The following is a 23,312-nucleotide window of genomic DNA, read 5'->3' on the forward strand; positions in this document are numbered from 1 at the left end:
CAGTATTTTCTTGATGGTGGTTTCCATGTCCCCAGACTGGGATATTGCCATTTCTTGCAGCGACTCCTTACCCTCCAGAAGGCTGTTGTACATTATGACAACACCACCCCATCTAGTGTTGTTGGGCAGCTTCAGTGTGGTGTTCTTGTTCTTTGTCATTTGTTTGGAGTTGTAGGTTGCTGCAACTACCTGTTTTCCCCTGACATACTTAACAACTTGCTTGGCTCTCTTGTACAGTGCTTCCATGGTTCTCAAGCCCATGATGTCCTTGAGCAGGTTAAGCCCATGAGCTGCGCACCCAATAGACGTAATATGAGGGTAGGCCTCCTCCACTTGAGCCCAAGCAGCCTTCATATTCGCAGCATTGTCAGTAACTGCTGCAAAGACCTTTTGTGATCCAAGATCTTTGATGACCGCTGCAACACAGTCTGCCATCGCTATCGGTTCTTTGAGCTTTCCTTGGACTCTGTTATACTCAGCCTCCAGCAAATAAGTAGACAAAGCATGTCTGGTGGGAGGACAGTATGCAGGGCGAATAACATTGAAAAATCTCTTCCAGTACACATTGGCTGTGAGCATGAGGGCTAAGCCTGTTGCATATACAGCTCGAGCAAGGCACTCATCTGCATTCTTCTGGCTATGGTTATCCATTGTATCAAAGAACCTTCCAAGTGGGCCAGGAGTTGCTGATGATAAGGAGCCTGATGCTGAATGCGAACCATCATCTTCTTGAATGGAAACAGAGGAACTCTGGGCTGACTGCTGTGAGCTTTGAGTGAAGTTGTTGCATTTGGATAAATGCTGCTGCATCTTTGTGGCATTCTTTACATATGGCTTTCTACAGTGTTTGCACATGTACACAGTCTTTCCATCTTTAATGCCTGGGGTAAAATCCTTCCACACATCTGACGGTAAACGTGGCATTGTTCTATGCAGAGAAATAAAGGGCATTCATCTCTGTGTCGAACTGCGGTCGATCAGCACGATTGCAACAGGGTGAGTACATTTTTGCTGATGCTCCATGTGATGGAAGCATGACCTGTACACACACGACGCTACATCACCAATAGTGTATTATTTTGTATATTTTAAATTGAAGGACAACAGAGTTCAACAAGTAACTGGTTTATTTGGTATAAAGTCTGATTTACTTACTGCATCATCACAACATCAGCAGAAAACAAAATGACTTCCCTCAGGACCCCTAACCTGGATCTTAAAAAAAACTATAGCAGCCTTAGATGCCTGCAGGCCAATCACAATTCGATATGCAAATATTACAAATAGAGGGAGCTAATCGCTCATCCACTCATCCAACCAATCAGGACACATTTGTTCACAGTCACACACAAAACTTGTAATTATTAAAACAAGCCAAGTAAGAAGATAAACATATATTGATTAAGAAATTCCTTAATAATTAAGATTCCATCTCTGTTAGTAATTTTAAGAGAGGACCTGTGGGGGGGAAAAAAAGAGAGAAATACAAAAAAAACAATATTATGCTAGCATGTGCTCTTTTGGGCAAAATTCCCAAGCTAAACTTCCCGTGGAAAATTTCCGGAAATTTACCGGAAACTTTCCACCCCTTTGCAACCCTAATGGAGATTACTAATCTACTAATGCATTACTTGGTTTATTTTGGAAGCACTGTTTGATGCTTCTCGGAAGTGAAACAACCCCAGTAGTGACGTGGCATCAGTGAAGCGATGTATTCCATTTGGTATCAACAACTCGTGCATTCATGGACCATGTACAGCAGGCACCTCAAAGCACTGGAGAGGTACCACCAACGCTGCCTCCGCAAGATCCTGCAAATCCATTGGCAGGATAGGCGCACCAACGTCAGTGTTCTCGCTCAGGCCAACATCCCTAGCATCGAAGCTTTGACCACGCTCGATCAGCTCCGATGGACGGGTCACATTGTCCGCATGCCCGATACGAGACTCCCAAAACAAGCGCTCTACTCGAAGCTCCGGCGCGGCAAGAGATCCCCAGGTGGGCAGAGGAAACGCTTCAAGGACACCCTCAAAGCCTCCTCCCTACAATCTATTGCGGACTACAAAGGGAAACCCAGCTGTGTCATGCCCAGCAATGCCTCTCTCCCGGACGAGCTTAACACTTTTTTTACGCCCGGTTTGAGGCCAACAACAACCTGGCCTGTTACAAGGGCGCCCGCGGCTCAGGACGACCGGGTCTTCTCAATCTCCGTGGCTGACGTGAGCAAGACTTTTAAGAGAGTGAACACCCACAAAGCACCCGGTCCAGATGGAATCCCTGGGCGTGTCCTTAGAGCATGCGCTGACCAGCTGGCAGCCGTGTTTACGGATATATTCAACCGTTCACTGTACCAGTCTGTAGTCCCCACCTGCTTCAAGATGACATCGGTTATTCCAATCCCCAAAAAACAAAAGGAACCTGTTTAAACGACTACTGCCCCATAGCACTCACTTCTGTCATCATGAAGTGCTTTGAGAGGCTGGTCAAAACCCACATCAACTCCTTACTAACTGACACACTGGACCCACTCCAATTTGCTTACCGCCCAAAAAGATCTAGGGATGATGTCATCGCCACTGTACTGCACACTGCCTTATCACACCTGGATAAGAGGAACACCTATGTGAGAATAACAACAGAAAATGCTGGAAAAACTCAGCAGGTCAGGCAACATCCGTGGAGAGAAATTTGAGTTGATGTTTCGGGTCGAAACCCTTCTTTGACTAGGACTTAACACCTCCCTATGCAACTGGATCCTGGACTTCCTGACTGGCAGACCCCAGGTGGTTGAAAATAGGCAGTAACACCTCCTCAACACTAATCCTGAACACCGGAGCTCCCCAGGGTTGTGTGCTCAGCCCCCTTCTGTACTCCCTGTTTACTCACGATTGCGTGGCCACACACAACTCCAACTCCATCATCAAGTTTGCTGATTATACTACCGCTGTAGGCCTGATCACAGATGGCGACGAGACAGGCTACAGGGAGGAGGTAAGAGCCCTAGCAGAATGGTGCAAGTACAACAACCTCTCCCTCAGCAAAACAAAGGAGATGATCGTGGACTACAGGAAGTGGCAGGGGGAGGGACACACCCCAATCTACATCGAAGGGGCTGAGGTGGAGATGGTCAGCAGCTTCAAATTCCTGGGTGTATTCATTACGGAGAACTTAACGTGGTCCCATCACATCGACGTCGTAACGAAGAAGGCATGCCAACGCCTGTTCTTCCTCAGGAGACTGAAGAAATTTGGAATGGCCCCCCAGATTCTCACCAACTTCTACCGGTGCACCATCGAGAGTATCCTGTCTGGCTGCATCACTACCTGGTATGGCAACTGCACTGCCACAGACCACAAGGCTCTACAGATGGTGGTGAAAGCTGCACAACATACTATAGAAATTAAACTACCTGCTGTGCAGGATACCTACCCCGAGAGGTGCCGGGGGAAGGCCCTGAGAATCATTAAAGACGCGAGCCACCCCAGCCACAACCTCTTCGCCCTGCTCCCGTCCGGTAAGAGATACCGAAGCATACGGTCTCGTACCAGCAGGCTTCGGAACAGCTTCTACCCCCAGGCCATAAGACTCATGAACGTATAATTTATTATTATTTATTACTGTTGTTTTATTATTACTGTATTTCTATTCGTATTTTTATCATTGTTATGCCATATTTATTCCAATGTTGGGAGGACTCGTAAAAATCAACATTTCATTGTGCAGTACACACGTCTGCTGCATATATGACAAATAAAAATTGAATTGAATTGAAAGTGTAACATCCCCACCGACACCTGGGAATCCCTGGCCCAAAACCGCACATAGTGGAGGAGAAGCATCCGGGAAGGTGCTGAACACCTCGAGTCTCTTGGCCGGGAGCAAGCGCAAGGAGCGCATGTCAACCCAAGCACCCCACCCACCCGCCCCTTCAACCACCATCTGCCCCACCTGTGACAGACGGTAGGTCCCGCATTGGACTCATCAGTCACCTGGGAACTCATTTTTAATGTGGAAGCATGTCATCCTCGGTTCCGAGGGACTGCCTAAGAAGAAGATTCATGGTGAGGGGGAATGGGAGGAAGCCATTGCACACAGTCGTGTTGTGCTGTTTGGAGTTCCTTTTTGTCTGTCTGTGTGTTAAATTGCTGCAGTTTAGTTGAAATGGGAGCACAGTGGTGATATACCTATCAATTCGTCCAATGAAAAGCGACGAGTTAAGAAAGTAACTATAGGTTTTTATTGACTAAATAACAGAGCCCACCCTCGTGGGTGATCGGATCCAAGAAGGAGGAATACCAGCCAGTCGACCACCTTTATACCCGGGCAGGTAGGCGGAGCCATGGGCGGAGTCGGCAGTGGTCAGCCCAGGTATAGCAGCGTGACGAGGCGACCTCGTACAGTGATACAACAATGTGAACAGTGATAACTATAGGGAAACGATCTAACAGTGATAACTATAGTGTAACGATAGTGAACGGTAAAAGTGGTTTACCACAAGTGGGAAGCAGGTTGTGATCTGCACTGTGAAGGTTGAAGGGAAGTTTTGTCGTTCTGTAGATTAGTTTGAACAGAAGGCTGCATGTTAGGGTTCCTGAGGTTGCAAGAATGAGTTTTTTCAGAAAGTGGAGTTACTGGTTATTGTACAGTATGTGACGTGCATTTTGATTTTGCTTGTACATTAGGTTTTATTTTTCTTACTATTATAACAGTTGTGGCTGTGTTTTTCACAGTGGTTGTTATTTTCAGTAATATAAAACACTTGAACCGGTTCTAGACTTTGAGAGTTTGTTTCCGTTGACTATTGCCAACATCCACAACTCAAATTCTGAGGGCATTAAGTCACAGCATTGGGTCTGTTCTCTCTCCTTCACCCCACTCTCCCAACCAGAAAGAAAGCCTTGCATTTCTATAGCGCCTTTCACGACCTCTGGACGTCTCAAAGCGCTTTACAGCCAATGAAGTACTTTTTTTGAAGTGTAGTCACTGTTGTAATGTAGGAAACGCGGCAGCCAATTTGCGCACAGCAAGCTCCCACAAACAGCAATGTGATAATGACCAGAGAATCTTTTTTTTTTATTAAGTTGTTTGAGGAATAAATATTGGTCCAGGACACTGGGGATAATTCCCTTGCTCCTCTTCGAAATAGTGCCATGGGATCTTTTACGTCCACTTGAGGGGGCAGATGGGGCCTCGGTTTAACATCTCATCTGAAAGATGGCACCTCCGACAGTGCAGTACTCCCTCAGTACAGCACTGGAGTGTCAGCCTAGCTTTGTGCTCAAGTCTCTGGAGTGGGACTTGAACCCACAACCTTCTGACTCCGAGGCGAGTGTGCGACCCACTGAGCCACAGCTGACACTGACGCAGTTGAACTCAGACTAGAATGATTTTTCACTACCTTTTCATTTTGTATACTTGGTTGAAGTATCTCAGAAGTTGTATCCAATTGCAGTAAAATCTCCAGCATGCTCTAATAAGTAGAAATGACATGTTGCAGCAACAGCGCCCTACACTTTCCAGCTCCTGGCTTTCCCCTTCGAGGTGTAAAGCTGATGTTGTTTGGCAGCTCTTCCACTTCTCACACGATACGATGATAATGGAGTTGTATGATGAGTCAGCAACTCCCAATGTCGTCGTATCATGCGCCTATCTATAGGATAGAAGGTGAACTAGATTGACCTCGGTCTTTCTCAGTCCAGCACTTCCAGTGTTCCCCAAAAGCAATGGAAAGGACCAAGAAAGAATAGGAGAGTAGGACATATAGAAACCGGGGATAACTCCCCTGCTCCTCTTCGAAATAGTGCCATGGGATCTTTTACGTCCACCTGAGAGCGCAGACGGGGCCTCAGTTAACGTCTCATCCAAAAGACGGCACCTTCGACAGTGCAGCACTCCCTCAGCACTGCAGTATCAGCCTAGCTTTATCTGCTCAAGTTCCTTGCTCTCTCGTATGGGCTTGTTATCCTTACAGGCTAGCTGGTTAAAGACTTGACAAACTTGTTGCCAGTAGCTCATGCTTCCATTTCATTTGTCTTCCTGTATTACAACAGCGACTGCACTTCAAAAGCACTTCATTGGCTGTAAAGCGCTTTGGGACGTCCTGAGGTTGTGAAAGGCGATATATAAATGCAAGTCTTGTTGGTTGGGGAGCACTGCTAATCTTGAGTGCTATATCTAATTGTGGTCACTTGAGACAGTCAAGCTGGAAGGTAGTCCAGAGGAGAGCCACAAGACTGATCCCTAGTGTTAGAGATGGGAATTACGAGGAAAGTGTAAAGTCCGTGCCTCAATAATACACGGACTTTGGGAGAACAGTTTAACAGGTATTTTACTGAACAGAGGGTAATGTCAGACTGAAGTACAGAAGCCTGCTAGGGCCTTTTATACAGGGGTGGTCACTGCCGGTACTGCAGTCTAAAACCAGTTCTTCCCTTAAAGGTACATACACAACAATTCCTCCCCTTTTAGATAAACAGTACATAACATTCATTTAACAACTAAATAATAACTAATTACAATTACAATTTTCTCGGTACTATATACATCAACTGAAATAATCATTTATAAGTTCAGTCTTTGAGGAGGCTTCCTAATCCTGACTGGATAGCGCCTTTCTCGAGTATCCTGTTCTTGCGGTGGAGTCGATTCTGGCTCATTGTCATTGGTTGGTTCGTCAGCTTCCAATACCACTGCTTCTGAGGTAGACGCAATCTGTACTTCGGGCTCATTACCAGGTGCACATGCTCGTGGTATAGGTTTGGCTTGTTCCTGTGACTCTAGAATCTGGTCAGCATGGCGTCTCACGATGCTCTCTCCAACGTCCACTGTGTACATTAGTGGTCCCTGCTGTGTGCATATCGTTCCTGGCTGCCATTTCTCTGTTCGGTAGTCACGGGCCAAGACTGGTTGCCCTATCTTGAAGCTCCTGGTTGGCCTCTCGTTGATGTGCTGGAATTGCTTATCCTCAACATCTCGTCTTATGTTTGGTTTGAGCAAATCCAGGCGACATCTTAGCCTTCGGTTGAAGAACATTATGGCTGGAGCTTGGTTGGTGACTGCATGTGTCGCATTCCGGTAAGCAAACAAGAAATTATCTACCTTGTGTTGTAGTGGTATGTCGTCGTTATACATCGCCTTTATTGCCTTTTTAAAGGTCTGAACAAACCTTTTAGCCAATCCATTTGTGGCTGGATGATATGGGGCAGATGTGTAATGTTTCACCCCATTATTCCTCAGAAACCTCCGGAAATCCTTGGACACAAACTGTGGCCCATTGTCGGAGCAAATCTGTTCTGGCAAACCATTCCTGGGGAAGATGGTCCGTAGGACTGCAAAAGTTTTCTCCGTGGTGGTGGAGGACATTTTGATGACCTCTGGCCATTTCGAATGGGCGTCCACGGTGATTAGAAAAATTGAGTCCATAAATGGACCAGCAAAATCAATGTGTACCCGTTGTCATGGAGATGAGGGCCACTCCCATGGGTGTAGAGGGGCCTGTGGTGGTGCATTTTGGACTTTCTGGCATCCTGAGCAGCTCTTGGTCAGGTCCTCGATTTGTTTATCGATTCCCGGCCACCACACATAAGCCCTGGCTAGGCTTTTCGTTTTTACCCCTCCCAGATGACCTTCATGAAGCTCATTGAGCACTCTTGTCTCTCAACTTGGGTGGAATTACCACTCGGGATCCACACATCAAGGTCCCCCGGCACACTGACAGCTGTTCTCTCCTTGGCGAGAATGCTGGCAACAGTGCGTCGCCATATGCTGGCCATCCCTTCACCGTCAAATCATAGACCCGAGAGTGTGTCGGGTCATTTCGGGTTTCCTTCTCTATACTTGAGTTTGTAACAGGCAGACATTCGACTATGGTCGCATGGAATATCTCAACAGGGTCCACTGCAGGTGCTTCCTCTACCGTAGGCGCGACAGCCCATCAGCGTTTCCATGCTGCTTTGTACCCTTGTATTCTATGTCGTACTGATGTGCCCCTAGAAAAAGTGACCATCTTTGCAGCTGTTGCACCGTGATCATCGGAATGCCCTTCTTTGGGTTAAAAATGGAGACCAGGGGCTGCTGATCAGTCAGTAGGGTGAATTTCTGCCCGTGCAGATAGTGATTGAACTTCTTCACCCCCCACACCAGGCTGAGGGCCTCCCTGTCAATCTGGGCGTAATTACGCTCGGCTGAGGTTAACGAGCGCGACGCAAAGGCTATTGGCCTCTCTGAACCGTCAAGGAATTTGTGTGACAGCACCGCTCCAATGCCGTAGGGTGACGCATCACATGCCAACCGAATCGGTAGTGTTGGGTTGTAGTGGGCCAATACTTTTGAAGCGATTAGGCATTTACATTCCTGAAAGGCACGCTTACACTCATCACTCCATTTCCATGTTGCTCCAGTTTGCAGCAGGGCATTCAGTGGGTGCAGAATTGTAGATAAATTCGGCAAGAACTTATGGTAGTAGTTCACCAGCCCGAGAAACGACCTCAGTTGTGACACATTTTCCGGTGCTGGAGCCTTGACTACAGCCTCAATCTTGTCCGGCGACTTATGCAACCCTTCCTCATCAATCATGTGGCCACAATATGAGATTTGTCTCCTGAAGAACTCTCATTTGGGGCGGTTGGCTCGTAGCCCATATTCCTGCAATCTAGTGAGCACCTGCTCCAGGTTGGCAAGGTGTTCACTGTCATTTTCGCCCGTCACCAGGATGTCATCCAAATAACACTGGGCCCCTGGGATCCCTTGCAGGACTTGTTCCATTGCCCTCTGCCAAATAGCCGGGGCTGATGCTACCCCGAATACCAGTCGATTGTACTGGTAAAGGCCTTTGAGTGTTTATCGTGAGGTATTTCCTAGATGCTCCTTCCACCTCCATTTGTAGATACGCTTGGGCCAGATCCATCTTCGTAAAACGTTTCCCTTCAGATAGTGAGGCGAAAATATCTTCTATCTGTGGAAGTGGATACTGTACTGTGTGCAGGACTGGGTTCACAGTCACCTTGAAGTCCCCACAGATGCGAACCTTCTTCGGCTCCCCAGGCGTGCTGCTCAATGATTTCTTCATTACAGGAATGATGGGTGTGGCCCACTCGCTCCAGTCCACCTTGGACAGCACACCTGAATGCTCCAGACTCTCCAGTTCTGCTTCAATGGCTGGGCGGATCGCGTACGGCACTGGTCTGGCCTTAAAAAATTTTGGGTTTGCATTATCTTCGATTTTTATCGTTGCCTTTACTCCTTTTAGAGTCCCAAGTCCTTGTTGGAACACCTCTTTTGCGTCAGTTAGAATTTGTGACAGACGTCCAGGTGCGACGTCCTCATCCTTTTTGTCAGTCACAGTTAGCGCCTGAATGGAATGCCAATCCAATTGTATTTTTCGGATCCATTCACGTCCCAATAATGGTGGTCCTCCATCTGGTAGTATATATAGATACAGTTTCTGTGTTTCCTTGCCGTTATATTTAACTGGCACCCTTATTTTTCTTCTGGGGTAGACTTTTTGCTCCATGTATGTCTTCAATACAATGGACGTGTCCTTTAAGGGTATTTGTGAGAATAGCCACTCATAGTCTCGTCGATTCATGACAGGGCTGATCCTGTATCTAATTCCATCTTTACTTGGGACCATGCTATCATGAGGGTGACCCAAATGGTTCGGTGATCCTCCTTTGCGATCACGTTGTGTAACTTTAGACAACTTAGTCTCCTGCTCCCGGAGTCGTTGTCACTCTCCTGATCTTCCGAACTACTGTCTGTCATTTTGTTTACTTTCTTGTACATTTCCTTAGTAGTTCTTGTAGTGTTGGTTTTCTTTCTCGACCTGCAGACTCTTGCTATATGTCCCATTTTTCCGCATTGCCTGCATACTTTGTTCTTAAACCAGCAGTCCTTCTGATCATGGGTTGTTCTGCCGCAGCGATAGCACTTTTCTGCTCCATACGCCATCTCGTTAGCGCTGTATTCCTGTGGTTTCTGTTGTATTTCCGCAGCTCCCCGTGCTGCTGCTTCGTAGGATACTGCCACGCTGAAAGCCTGTTCTAGCGTCAGGTCCTTTTCCGAAAGTAGTCGTTTCTGGGCTCCTTCACTCTGGAGCCCGCAGACAAACTTATCCCGTAAGGTGTCTGCCAGTCCTGCTCAGAACTGGCAGTGCTTCGATAACTTGCGTAGTTCCGTAAGATAGTCAGCATTGCTCTCATCTTTGTGCTGGTTTCTTTTATGGAACTTGAATCTTTCTGCTATCAGCAGCGGTGTAGGGTTTAGGTGTTCCTGTAAGATATTAACAATCTCCTCAAAACTTTTCTCCATTGGTTTAGCTGGGGTAATTAAATTCCGCAATAGGCCGTACGTTCCCGCGCCCATCAAATTTAATAATACCGACGCCTTCTTTCCATCGGCCACCTCATTTGCCTTGCAGTACACTTCAATTCTTTCCACATACGTGGTCCAGTCTTCTACCTCGTTGTCGAAAGCAGTGATACTGCCACTTTTCGGCATCTTGGGTGATTTAAAATGGCGCCTCCCGTGCTTTTTCTTCTTCCCCTTGCTGCCACGCTGCTCCTAGCGTTCTACAGGGTAATGGCGGCGACCCGCGGCTTCGGCGCGTCTCACTTTCCTTCCCCTCGTTTATTTTCTCTCTGCTGCCCAGTTCTTGAGCCTCTCTCTTTTTCTTCCTGGCGACGCTGCGTGGCCCCTTTTGCAGAGCCGCTCGATCGAGCTCGAGCCTGCTGCAGTCCGGAAGGGTCAGTGCACTACCTGCTACCAGCACGATTTGCTGGAACACCTTAACTGGGGAGCCAAGCCCAGCTCTCCACAGCCTCTCCCGCAATTCTCCGAACACCGATGGATCCTTGGGCGGTTGCCCGCGGTCGACGCCCGTTGCTCAGACTTCGACCTCCAAGAAACTTCTCAGGGTGAGATCCCCGTGAGGTGATGTAACTCTGCCGGTGAGTTCGAACTTGCTCGTCGCCAGTGTAAAGTCCGCGCCTCAATAATACACGGACTTCGGGAGAACAGTTTAACAGGTATTTTACTGAACAGAGGGTAACGTCAGACTGAAGTACAGAAGCCTGCTAGGGCCTTTTATACAGGGGTGGTCACTGCCGGTACTGCAGTATAAAATCAGTTCTTCCCTTAAAGGTACATACACAAAAAAAGACTTGAGAAACTTGGGACCCTTCAGCCTTTTGAAAAAAGGTGCCCGAGAGCTGATCTAAAAGAGGTATAAAAGATAGTAAATGGCATAGATAACCTAAATCCAGAATATTACTTTAAATCGTGAAAGTAGGACGGGGACACAGGTTCCAAATTGTAAAAAGTGTATTTAGGATGGGTGTTGAGAAGTTGTTCACGCACAGAGTGATCAACACATGGAATGGACTCTTGGACAGAGTAATGGAATAAAACCTAGGAATCATTTAACCCAGGAATGTTGCAATGGATGATTTGAGGATCAATAGAGGTCTTCAAAATTGTGAAGGGGTTTGATAGGGTAAACGTAGAGATGTTTCCTTCTGCTTGTGGGGGAATCCAAAACTAGATGTCATAAATATAAGATAGTCATTAATAAATCCAATAGGGAATTCAGGCGAAGCTTCTTTACCCAGAGAGTGGTGAGAATGTGGAACTCGCTACCACAGGGAGTGGTTGAGGTGAATATCATAGATGCATTTAAGGGGAAGCTGGACAAACACATGAGGGAGAAAGGAATAGGGGACTTGAGACATGCTGATAGGGTGAGATGGAGGAGGCTCGTGTGGAGCATTAACACCGGCATGGACCAGTTGGGTCGAATGGCCTGTTTGTGTGCTGTAAATTCCATGTAATTCTGGATGAATGAATAAGATGGGCCGAATGTCCTTTGTTATCAGTGATGATCTTGCGATCTTGTAAAATGGGAGGTGTGGAGACAGAAAAGTGAGCAAATTAATTAATAATGCTTCATAGTAAAGAGGGAGAAGTGAGATTAATTTAATTAGTTGCTCCAAAAGAGGCAAGATTTTTAAGATGGAAATTACAAAGTGCAGGTCAAAATTGAGGGTCAAGTGATAAAATGGTGATAGTTCTCCGCAGTAAAGGTGGTGTTTGGAATATGTGCTGTGTATCTGATAAAATCCTGCTAATGAATGACGAGTTATGGTGTGAAATTCAATCTCATTGTCGCTCAGTGCTGAGCAGCTCCTTCCTGGTAAAATGAACTGTAAACTGTTAACAAGCAAAGGGGGAGAAGAAGCATTGAATGTCAGAACTTGGTACGATTGTACTTTTTTAGGATGAATATCCTAGAATTGTTTTACAAATATTTAGAGCAGTTGAGAAGTTGGTGGTAAGTCTAGTTTTGTTCAGAGACCAGCATAATAAAGATCAAAACTGCAGAAAGACAGGAAATTACCCATTTCATCAAATGCTCCCTTCCAATTAATCTGGCGGTTCCCTTTCTCTCCTCGCGCTCTCTCTCTCTCCTCCCCACTCTCGCACTCTCCTCCCCGTTCCCCCCACACACACTCGCTCTTTCCTCCCTGTTTCCCCCCCCACTCTCACTCTCCTCGTTACCCCCCTCTCTCGCGCTCTCCTCCCCATTTCCCCCTCTCTCTCGCGCTCTCCTCCCCATTTCCCCCTCTCGCACTCTCCTGCCCATTTACTCCCTCTTGCTTACTCCTCCCTATCTCCCTTGTCTCTCTCCCTTTCCCCTCCGTTTCCCCCCTCTATCTCGCTCTTGTTCCCCCCTTTCGCTACTGCTCTCTCACTCTCTCCCCTTTCTTTCTCTCTCTCTCTCTTCTTCCCTCTCCCCACCTCACTTGAGTGGCTGAAATCAGCTAAATGAGCACCAGCACAGAATAGGGAGTGAAAGTATAGCATTCCTGGTCTGTGTAACTTCGTTCCGCAGCATGCAGTGGATTTATTCACTGAGTCATCACTGGGTGGGGTGTTAATTAAAAGTTAGTGGGGTTGTTTAAAGATGATTTTAAATACTGCATTGTGGACAGATTCTTCGGGGGGGTTCTTTTAATAATAAGCTCGCTGTTGCCCCTCCCATCCCAAATGTCCCAGTGAGCCTGGCAGTGATTGAGTGGCCTGCTGACTGTGAAGCTTTGCTGGTTTTAGTGCTGATCAAGGAGAGAAGCAAAACAGCGATAGAAAACCTTGGAGAGTTTGACATTTTTGTTACCACTCTTTGGAAAGCCTACATATTGTGTCTGTGGTAGGGAATGAGGATTTCCAGAGAGGTCTGATTTGCACAGAGATACTGTAACAGGAAAAATACAGTGAGCCACAGTTAGTCATAAGGCAAATATCCAAAACATTTAGGAGCAGCGCAAAGTGATTGCAATTCCCTAAGGCTTGGGTGTGAAACTTAAAAAAAAAGATACTGAACTTCTGATAATTTCAGCAGAGTTAGATTAGCACTTTTCTGTCTTGTGACAGAATACATTGTGTGGCTGTAATGAGCAACATTTGATGGGGTGGACGTAGAGAAGCTGTTTCCACTTGTGGTGGGGGGGGTGGGGGTGGGGGGAGGGAAGGAGGGGAGGGAAAGAGACTAAAACCAGGAGCCATAAACCGTGTTCCCTCTTAATTTTTTTTTTGGGTGCGCAGCCCCTTAAAGGGACTGTGGGGCCCATTAACAGAACATTGAGAAAGCGGGACCAGTGCGCAGCTTATAGGGAACGTTAGCCATCAATATAAGATAGTCACTAATAAATCCAAAAGGGAATTCAGGAGAAATTTCTTTACCCAGAGAGTGGTGAGAATGTGGAACTTGCTGCCACAGGGAGTGGTTGAGGCGAAGAGCAGAGATGCCTTTAAGGGGAAGCTGGATAAACACATGAGGGAGAAAGGAATAGAAGGTTAGGTCGATAGGGTGAGATAAAGTAGGGGTGGGAGGAGGCTCGTGTGGAGCTTAAACACCGGTATGGACCTGTTGGGCTGAATGGCCTGTTTGTGTGCTGTAAATACTATGTCATTCTATGTAATAATTCTAGTCGTGTGGATGTAATGAGTGAAGTTGTGAGGATATAAGCCGTGTAAAATTGATGTACTTTTTTGGTGGCGGTGTTTGAGAGAGAAATATTGCCGAGGGAGAATTCCCTGCTGCCATGGAATATTTTAACAGGCAGGTGGGACCTTGGCTTAATGTTCTTGCTGAAGGACAGTGGCCAGCTCGTATTCAAGATGGTGACTCATGTGTTGAAAGCTCAATAGCTCGCTCTCGCAGTCCCACCAATATTCGAAGTAGTTTCAGTAACAGATTCTGTTCCCACTTCTCCTTTGGATTTTCAAAAAGGTTGTGCCAGGTTTTGTCATTTTTTGTTGGAGTCTCTAGTCCCACAGCGCCATTCTGAAATCTTATACTGCCTAAGTTTAATGGGTTCCTGGGTGTAAAATAGCCTGCCATGACATTCGCAAGCTGTCCTGGACGTGAGCCAGGGTTTAAATTGCATATCTGATTTTAGCAGGCCAAAATCCGAATGATTGAATAAGTCTTCACCGCCTTGCCACTCACCACGGATCCAGTAACGGCTGTAGACTGTAAATTGTACTTTTAAAAATAGGGGCGAGAGAGACTGGTGTAAAATAGACATGTAAAAATAAAAAATAAAATTTCAAAAGCAAACCGGGTTCAATCAATAGCCAACAAAAATGTATGCTGCCTTTCCTGCTGGAATTTGCGCCGTGCACACTCACAACTCACTGCCAAGTTTAGCGGAGTGCGTGTGTTAACACTTGCAGATGTGAACTAGCGCACTGTGAAGCTGCTTCTCTGCCCGACTGCCCCTTGTGTTTGTGGTTCCCTCCCCTCCTTTGGGGTATTAAATGGCATAGGGGCGATGAGGTGTCTGAAATGAATTTTGCTGAGGAGGAGCTTTTTTCCCCCGCACTGCTGGGGCTGTCTGTTAACAAATGGATGAGATTTGTGTCAGTTTGGAGCCAAAGTACATTCTAGAATGCCGTGGATCATTTTCTGTGGCGCTGTACTGGGGGGGGGGGAAATCGTGTTAAATGCCTTTTATAACTGTCGGCTGGTCTCGTGATGTTTACCTAACGTGTCCAGCATGACTTGTCTTTTTAAAAAAAAATCTAGGCACAGATCTGTACAGTAAGAGTATATTGACTGCACCACGCTAGGAGTCTTAAATGGATCTGTTCCACTTGATCAAATACTGGCTAAAGAAAGCAAGACTTGCATTTCTATAGCACCTTTTGCGACCACTGGACGTCTCGAAGCGCTTTACAGCCATTGAAGTACTTTTTGAAGTGTGGTCACTGTTGTAATGTAGGAAACGCGGCAGCCAATTTGTGCACAGCAAGCTCCCACAAACAGCAGCGTGATAATGACCAGATCATCTGTTTTTGTTATGTTGATTGAGGGATAAATATTGGCCCAGGACACCGGGGAGAACTCCCCTGCTTTTCTTCGGATACTGCCGTGGGATCTTTTTACATCCACCTGAGGGGGCAGACAGGGTACCAGCTTAACATCTCATCCGAAAGACGGCACCTGCAGCAGTGCAGCACTCCCTCAGCACTGCACTGAGTGTCCGCCTGGATCAAGTTTCTAGACTAGGGTTACCCACTCTTGTTAGACTTACTCCTGGAGGTTGCACCACATGTCCTCCCACTTTCAACTGCCCCACCCAGCCTTTTCTCCCCCCCTCGATATTTTTATAACTAATAAACACAAACTTTCAAAGAAAATGAAGTGGGGGGCAAAAATTTTTTTTTTAAAAGCCTGTGATTTTTTTTCCTGGGTTTTTGCCCGTGGCAGTGTCCAGGAGATTAATCTTCAATTCCTGGAGACTCCAGGCCAATCCTGGATTGTTGGCAACCAGTGTTCCTGCTAAATTTTTGGGGGTTCAAAAAATCCGCGTATGCGAAGTCTTTGCATTGAAAAGCTGGTGAGCCGGCTGCGCAGGAGCTCCAGAACGCCGCGCGGTCTCGCAACTTGAAAGGAACATTATTGGCAACCTTTTACGGGACGTGGGTTCCTGAACAAGACTGTGCCTCTGGGAAGGGCACTGTATGTGTGTAAACGTGCATCTTAGCTCATCGCTGTCCTACGTCGTTCTGTCATAATACAGCTAAAATTGAAACGCAGTTTAGGTATGGTGTTTGGCTGTGATGGATAATGAAAGGGAATCTTGCAACTGCAAACGATTACTGATTTTGTTTCAAGCAGAAACCCTGAAGGTGATTGCACAGCAGACGTACCCACAGCTCCTATGAAGGATCTAATCCTAATTGTAATGAATACGGTCAGCTGTACTCTGCTGCTAGCAGATGTGAGTTTTTGCTCTGCCTTTACAGCAGGACTAGTTCCATCTAGTGTGTGTTTAATTGTGCAGTAAAATCCAGTTAAGTTTTCTCTCGAGCGTGCTTTTGTATCTTCAGTGTACAAGGTTAACAGCGCAACAAGTTTCGCTTGATAAGTTGAATTTTTTTTGAAATCTGTACGTTTTCTAAATTGCCAGAAAGGTTTGGATGAAGAAGGTCCTTTAGCTCATCTTCGTTCCGGTACGGTGTTGGCCGTGGCTCAGTGGGCAGCACACTCGCCTCTGAGTCACAAGGTTCTGGGTTCAAGTCCCACTCCAGGGACTTGAACACATAATTCAGGGGGACAGTCCCAGCGCAGTGCTGAGGAAGTGCTGCATCTGTCGGAGGTGCCGACTTTCAGATGAGACGTTAAACCGAGGCTCCGTCTGCTCCCTCGGGTGGGCGTAAAAGATCCCATGGTTCTATTTGAAGAAGAGCAGGGGGAGTTCTCGCCCGCTGTCCTAGGGCCAATATTTATCCCTCAACCAACATCACTAAAACAGATGACCTGGTCGTTATCACATTGCTTTTTGTGAGAGCTTGCTGTGCGCAAATTGGCTGCCACGTTTCCTACAGTGACCAAAACCAAGCGCCTTACTCCAAGTGCATTCTGACCTCTAGGGATTTTCACTCCAGTGATTTGGCAATATAGGCATGCATTATAGCTACCTCGCACTGTGTCGTCATGGTGAGTGAAGAGGCAGACAGTAATGTGTGCATTTCTATAACATTCAAAGCAATGTAACACAATGAATTATTTGTGAAGCTCAGCGGCTGTTATGTGGACCAAACAGTTTTTTTTGATTTTCTTTCTTTCTATTCGGCCTTTCAAATAAGTAAGAAAAATACAACTTGCATTCACACAGCGCCTTGCCTGACCTCTGGGCTCCCCAAAGCATTTTACAGCCAATGAAGTACTCTTTGGAGCTTAGTAATGGTTGTAATGTAGGAAATGCGGCAGACAATTTGTAAGCTTCCACAAACCGATGCAATAAATGACGACATCATCTGTTCTTTTAGGTGTTAGTTGACTGATAAATATTGGCCAGGACACCGGGGAGAAGTCCCCTGCCCTTTTTCGGATAGTGCCACGGGATCTTTCGCGTCCACCTGAGAGAGCAGACGGGGCCTCGGTTTAACGTGTCGTATGAAAAATGGCGCCTCCGACAGTGCAGCACTCCCTCAGTACTGCACTGGAATGTCAGCCTGGATTATGTGTCCAAGTCTCTGGAGTGGGACTTGAACCCAGAAGAGATAAAACTGCTGCTTCACTGTGATGCCCACTCTTCTGATGTTGTCATAGCCATAACGGCACAGAAGGAGGCCATTCGGGCCATTGAGCCGGCTCTGGCTCACTGCAGAGCAATCCAGCCAGTCTCACTCCCCCGCTCTATCCCCGTAGCCCTGCAAGTTTATTTCCCTCAAGTGCCTATCCAGTCTCCCCTTGAAAACATTGAGTGTCTCCGCTTCCACCACTTCTGTCGGCAGCGAGTTCCAGGTCCTCGCCACTCGCTGGGTAAAAAAAAGTTTTCCTTCACATCCTCCCTGTATTTCTTGCCCAAAACCTTAAATCTGTGTCCCCTAGTCCTTGTACCATCAACTAGTCGGAACAGCCTTTCTCTGTCTAGCCTATCCAAACCTGTAATTTTGTACATCTATCAAATCACCCCTCAACCTCCTTTTGCTCTAATGAAAACAAATCCAGCTCTCCAAACTGCCCTTGTAGCTAAGTTCTCCCATCCCCAGAACCATTCTGGTAAATCTCCACTGCACCCTCTCAAGGGTGGTGACCAGAACTGGATGCAATACTCCAGTTGTGGCCTAACCAGCGCTTTATGAAGGTTCAACATAACTTCTCTGCTTTTGTACTCAATATCTCTATTTATGAAACCCAAGATCCCATATGCTTTGCTAACCACTCTCTCAATATGTCCTGCCACCTTCAGGGACCTATGCACAGACTGATAGTAAACACAAGATTGCTTAAGTTTCTAGTGTACAATTCTGCCTTTTGTTCACTAAAAATTAAGTTGTCTTTTCTAAAAGGCAAAACAAGAATGTAATTATTTTGCTCTAACTGGGGCTCGTTTGATTAAAGCAGAAAGGTTATGCGGAGATCTAATGGAAGTGCTCAAAATGGAGGAATTTTGAGAAAAGTAAATGGGGAAAGATAGTGAGTTGGTAACTGGAGAACACATTGTCACCAGTAGAACACAGATGTTTGAAGAATTATTTTTTAAATAGAGGGTTGTTAAGACACTGAATTCTCTACTAGAAATCAAGAACGGGAGAACATAATCATAAAATTAGAGCTCGGCCATTTAGCAGGGAAATTGGGAAGCATATTTTCACACAAAGGGTTGTGGAATTCTGGAACTCTTTCTCCCCCCCCCCCCCCCCCAAAAGGCTGTGGATGCTGGGGGTCAATTGGAGCTTCCGAGACTGAGATCGACAGATTTTGGTTGGGTGAGGTGAGATTATCAAGGTAAATGGAGTTAAGGTACAGATCAACCATGATCTATTTGAATGGCGGAACTGACTCGGACTGAAGGGCCTCCTCCTGTTCATAAACTGCGCTGGAAACAGAATCCATAATTTTAAAAGGGAAGTGTATAAATATTTGAAGAAAAAATTTGAAATGGTACGTGCAAAGGGCAGGATATCGGGACTCTGGGGCTAGCCCTTTGAGAGTTGGCATAGATATGATGGGCCGAATGGCCGCCTCCTGAGCTGCAAAATTCAATGATCGATTTAAGGACTTCGACCAGCTTCAAAAACCTGCTCAAGTAGCGTGAGTATCTTTCAATGAACAAATAGATGGTTGATTTTCAAACACTTCCTTTTGATTACATGTGCTTTAGAATGTTGCTCTATGTTTGCATAAATGCAAATTTATGCAGTGCAGGATTTTCTGATCTTCTCTTGCTGTGAGCTCTACTCCCCGTTGTGGAATCGCAACTGGTGCAGAAAGCAATATGGTGCATGCAGTGCCTGATGAATGATGCTCTAATGTATAGTCCGTGGTTTACGGCCACCAAACTGGTAAATATACTTCTGTAATGAGATGTTACTTTGGGGGGTGGGGATTGGGGCCACGAGGGTGGTATGAGGTCCGCTATAGTTAGGCTGTGGAAGCCTGTTATTATGGAACTCCATGAGAACAGAACTTGAAAGGTTTGTGTTTCTAAAGACAGCACAGTAATTGTAGGCTTGCTGACCAATTTAAACTGCAGCAAATGGGCTAGTAACTGGCTTTGGTAGTGGGGAAAGACAGTAACTTATAAGACTCCTTTGTATAAAACAAATGGTGAGAGTGAAGCTTTAGGAACTCACCAGAACCTCTCTGTTATGGTCTTGCAACACACTCCGACCTGTTAAACTCACCGTCCATATGCATTCGATTTGGTTTTTTTTTTGGTTTGTGGCACGTTTTGTGGGAGGCAATGGATGGCAAATTTCTCCAAATGAATATCATTGAACAAAACGGCTGTGGGGATCCTGTGATGTTAAACATTGCACCTTAGAGAGAGATAGAAAGACAGACTTACATTTCTACAGCGCCTTTCACGTCCTCAGAACGCCCCAAAGCACTTTACAGACAATGAGGTACTTTTTGAAGGGTAGTCACTGTTGTAATGTGGGAAATGCGGCAGCCAATTTGCACACAGCAAGCTCCCGCAAACAGCAATGTGATAATGACCAGATTTATTTTTTAGTGGTGTTGGTTGAGGGGTAACTATTGGCCCCAGGAAACCAGGGAGCGCCTCCCCTGCTGTTTGTCGAAATAGTGGCGTGAGATCTTTTACATCTGCCTGAGAGCGCAGACGGGGCCTCGGTTTAACGTCTCGTCCGAAAGACGTAATAGTGTGAAATGTGTTCTATTTTAACACCACTGAATTCAGTAGAGTTGACTTTTTTTATACAAAGCCTTATGAATAATTATCTGTCCTCTACTGTGTCTCTTTCCCCCCCCCCCCCCCCCCCCGCCCCCAAACAAACTCTCCGGGATATTTTTGTGTTGATTTCTTCGGCAATATGTGCCTCTCTGCTGCTGCCATATTTTGACCAAACTTGGACCCAGTCACTATCGGACAGGACGGCAGTGGGAAGCGCGAACCTTTTGGAGAGGAACAAGTTTTCAGCGTATTGCTTGGATAAAGTCTGGCACTCGAACCCACTGCTTTCTGATTCAGACACGCGATTCTTACCAACTGAGCCAATCTAACGTATCCATGCAAATGTTCGAATTCCTCGACGCAGTGCTAATTGGCATGCCTGGCCTTATTTTGGCAGTTTTTTGCAGGTATATTTAAGCAACGTCTTTTAGCTTCGTGGGAGGGCTATATAGCATGACGTCTTCAGTTTCACCCGAGACTACTTGACCGAGCAGTAGCTTGCCTCCCTCCCCAATCCGCCCCTGCCTATTGGTGTCTTGGCTGGTTGTTGTACCCTTGTTAGGGCTTGCCCCTGTCCCATGCTTGATGTCACCATAAATTCCACAGAATTCCAACAAGCTAATTATAACGATTCTTTTCATTGTAATGCTGTATCACTTTCATGCAGTTACTGTAGAGAAATGGAGGTAATGCAGTAGCTATTTCTAAGGCGCTATAGTAGCAGCTTAGCTGAATAGAATTTATTTATATAGACGTATAGAGTACCCATGAGTAATTGTAAGCCTGTGATCTAATCCCGCAAAAGGGTTGAAGGGGGTCAAACGGTTTTGATAATGAGCATCTAGTGCTGTCTCCCATCGGTGTGTTTATAAGCGGGCTGAGTGGAAATATCTCTCATCAAGTGGAGACCAAATGTTTGGCCTTTGGAATTAAGTCCATGTTTACTACTTCTGTGTCACACAATTAAGGTTGTTAAACACTTTCAGATCTTATGACTTGGAAGGAGGAACTCTAGCTATCTGGGAAGACTGCAAAGCTATTTATGATGCAGGTGCCATGCGTTGCACGAGCAAAACTCAAATAGTTTAATAATGGTCTTGAGCCCTGGGACAAGCTAAAAGAAAAGAGAAACAACAACTGAACATGCTGGAAAAACTCAGCAGGCCAGGCAACATCCGTGGAGAGAGAAATAGGGTCAGCGTTTCAGGTGGGTTTTGACCTGAAACGTTAACTCTGTTTCTCTCTCCACGGATGTTGCCTGGCCTGCTGAGTTTTTCCAGTATTTTCTGTTGTTTTGGATTTCCAGCATCCGCAGTATTTTGCTATCGTAAAAGAAAAGAGACTTGGTGCATTTCTACAGCGCATTTCACGGTCCCCAGGACTCCCCAAAGCGCTTTACAGTCAATGAAGTACTTTTTGAAGTGGAGTCACTGTTGTGATGTGGGAAACGCAGCAGGCACTCTCAAACAGCAATGTGATAATCAGATAATCTGTTTTTAGTGATGTTGGTTGAGGAATAAATATTGGCCCCAGGGACACCGGGGAGAACTCCCCCCACCCCCCCCCTGCTATTTTTCTTCGAAATAGGATCTGTCACATCTACCTGACGAGGCTTCGGTTTAACGTCTCGTCCGAAAGACGGCCCCTTCGACAGTGCAGCGTACAGCTGTGTTTATATATATTTTTTAAAAACCTCATCTATATGGTTGGTTTTCCTGTCTGCTGGAGACTGGGTTTATTTAGTGATATTAGTTTTTGCTTCCCCCCCCCAGCAGTGGCATTCATGGAAATTCTCAACCCCCAACCCCCTGCGTTCCCTATGTGATTAGGAAAGGCGATTGGGCCTGTAGTGTGTGTTGTCCGCCCCAAATACAGCCCCCTGGTCAGATTCATCCATTTGAAGACTAGATTGTGTTTTGTTACTTTCATAATGTGTCTTGAGCAGGATATTTACTGACAGAGTGGGTGCGTGTATGGAGACCAAAGTAAAGACCTACTATTCTAAATATGAAGTATTCATTTAAATGTACTGTAGCTTCATAATAAAATTTACAGTAATAAAAATCTGTTGGATCCTCTGATTTTTGGCAAAAACATATTTGGTGGTAATGTGTTACTATTGGCATTTCAACTGGTGGTTTTTTATTCATAAGCAAAAAAGTACTCCCAACAGGGCTCTTGAAATGTTGGTGCGAAGGAGCAGCTGGAGGTATTGAGGTGCTCCTGAAACTCCGGTTGAAGTGTCGGGCGCTTGAAGGATAGGAGATCAGTGTCAGCCGTGGCTCACTGGGCAGCACCCTCACCTCTGAGTCGGAAGGTCGTGGGTTCAAGTCCCCACTCCAGAGACTTGAGCACAAAAATCTTGGCCAGCACTCCCAGTGCACTTACTGAGGGAGCGCTGCACTGTTGGAGGTGCCGTCTTTCGGATGTGATGTAAAAGATTCCCATGGCGTTAATTCGAAGAAGAGCAGGGGGAGTTTACCCTGGTGTCCTGGAGCCCAATATTTATCCCTCAGCCAATTTGAATAAAACAGACTATCTGGCCATTATCTCATTGCTGTTTGTGGGAGCTTGCTGTGTGCAAATTGGCTGCCGTGTTTCCCGCATTACAACAGTGACTACACTCCAAAAAGTACCTCATTGGCTGTAAAATGCTTTGGGACGTCCTGAGGTCATGAAATGCGCCATATAATGCAAGTTCTTTCTTTCAAGATTTTTATTTTGTGGCATATAACCGAAACAGCACATTAGTAATTCAACGTGTACAGAAGTCTAGCATACAAAATTGTCTGGGCTCTGTGTTTCCAGCATGCAGTGTGGTCGGCCCGTGACCTCTGTCGCAGATCTCCTCGTGCTCCCTATCTATGGTCTGTGTTTGAGAATCCTTGTCGCCCTCCCTCCAAAACCTGGATTTATCCAAAGGACACCTGAATGAATGCTTGCTTCGTTCAGTAGGTTTCCTGTCTTTGGGGAGTAGTTATGATTAAGGCTAAAAATTTTTTTTGTATCTTTGGGATTAAATACAACTATTGTACCTTGAAACTCTATTCAGTTGTCTAGACCCTAAGCTCTGGAATTCCCTCCCTGAACCTCTCCACCTCTCTC

General features: G+C 46.1%; 1 protein-coding gene across 3 annotated transcripts in view; it reads left to right on the forward strand.

The window, feature by feature from the left end:
• The window catches only part of LOC147099934 (uveal autoantigen with coiled-coil domains and ankyrin repeats protein-like), a 173,460-nt gene that overhangs the window by 58,462 nt on the left and 91,686 nt on the right, over window positions 1-23,312 (forward strand). The window lies entirely within an intron of this gene.

This window comes from Somniosus microcephalus, chromosome 27, assembly GCF_052327205.1.
Source record: "Somniosus microcephalus isolate GS21.2 chromosome 27, FLI_Smic_1.0, whole genome shotgun sequence".
NCBI lineage: Eukaryota > Metazoa > Chordata > Chondrichthyes > Squaliformes > Somniosidae > Somniosus > Somniosus microcephalus.